We start from the raw sequence: 1,800 nt of genomic DNA, 5'->3' as shown, positions 1-1,800 counted from the left end.
CCACCCTTTTTGGTCCTTGTTCCTTGGGGTATGACAAAATTTCTAAGTCTTAAATACATCACTCACTTTCTTTGATTTTGCTGTACTCATACTGGAAGAGGTGATTTTGGAGCTGTTTCAGCAATTGGAAAGCTTTAGATGTGCTAGTAGCTTGTTTTTCTTGAAGCTGTTTTACCTGACCTTGCAGTTCTTTCCAAGCTGTCCTGGAACAGAAATTCTTAGTAGCTGTTTATGTTTGCTAGTGGAGACATGAGCACCTTGTTCATACATGTCTTGGCCAAGAGGAACTTCAAATTGATCTGGAGAGAATAGGGCATCATCAACTGGGGCTGGAAAGGCAGGGGCAAGAGAGTCGGGTGAACCCATTTGTAGGGCTGGAGTGGCAGGTGTTTTATCATATGATGAAAGAGGCTGAGGTGGAAATCATGACAGTATATTGGGTATTATTTCCTTATTGGTATCATCAACAGGTTGTGATGAATTACCAATTTTCATAGGCTCTTTTCAAGAAATGACATCCAGGATCTGAAAGTTATTTGTCAGGGCCATGTCATCAGTGAAGAGCTTACATGTCCTGTTATGATTATAGTGTAATTTAAGAATACATTGAAAGTGGCACCCACTCAGATCTATCACTGATTAGCCTATCCATACTGACTTCTACATAATGGAAAGCAAATTATCCTTGACCTTCCTACAAAAGGTAAAATACTTGGTTTAGCAGCCAACTAGTACAGGCTACAACTGTTGGTATGCTGAAGAAAATGCTTACAAGACAATTTTATTTAAACTAGCCTAAGCTGGCTTTAACTACCTTGATCTATTTCCTCAAAGCTTTATGTTATGGACATTTGACTCTGTAGTCCTTATCTTTGTGTAGTCTGGGGCTGAAGGATCAAATAGATACAATCCAGTAGATCAGAAACCACAGATTATATTTTGTTTTGCAACACTTGCATTGTACATATGTACTATACATGGTACAAATGTACTTACATTTAGGAATGAGCTATATGCTTCTTGCCACTCTGTCACATTCTTCTTTCAGACTTTCAGCTGTCTAAGGGCTGGAGGAAATTTGTGGTATTTGAAGGAATACTATACAGTATAATCTTTAGTTCTTTTAGTTTTTTGGCAAGATGAAACCACACTCTTGACTCATGCCAATCTGTCCACACGACAGCAGGTTGTACAATTTCAAAATGGTTGCACATATATTAATTTATTTCTCCTCCTCTTCAGCAGTATCAATGACTTTTTCTTTACTGGCATAGCTCGCCTCTCATACATGTGAATAAAATTTACAAGTATCTTCTCTCTGATGGAAGGAGTCCTTTTTGGTGCCTGCCTGGTGCCCTTCACTTTGCCAATTACATGTTCACAGAGTGTTGACTTTGGTATATTATATTTAAGGGATGCTTGGTGTTATGATGTGCTGTGTATGGAAAAAGTTAGAATGTCACATATAATATGGAATTTAAGTATATGCAAGGACACTTCTAATTCAATATCAATGAAAAAAATAGGTCTAATATTATATACAGCCTAAGGTTACCAGAATCTTACCTTTTATTTCCTCCACAGCTTTTGCTAGAATGTTTGTATTTTTGGTCTTTGAAACAGATTTATTTTGGTGCCATATCTGTAATGTTTAATGTAACCTGTAAATTCAAATCTGTAAAAATAAAATAGAAAAGCATTAAAAACGCCTTTGAAGAAAGGTAATTTAAAGTTCCCCAATCTTATCAGTGGACGGGAAATACATTCTCAGTCTTACTTGTGGACACATTATGGGTTATT

Source organism: Penaeus monodon, chromosome 27 (genome assembly GCF_015228065.2).
Source record: "Penaeus monodon isolate SGIC_2016 chromosome 27, NSTDA_Pmon_1, whole genome shotgun sequence".
NCBI classification, from domain to species: domain Eukaryota; kingdom Metazoa; phylum Arthropoda; class Malacostraca; order Decapoda; family Penaeidae; genus Penaeus; species Penaeus monodon.
This window is presented reverse-complemented; position numbering follows the sequence as displayed.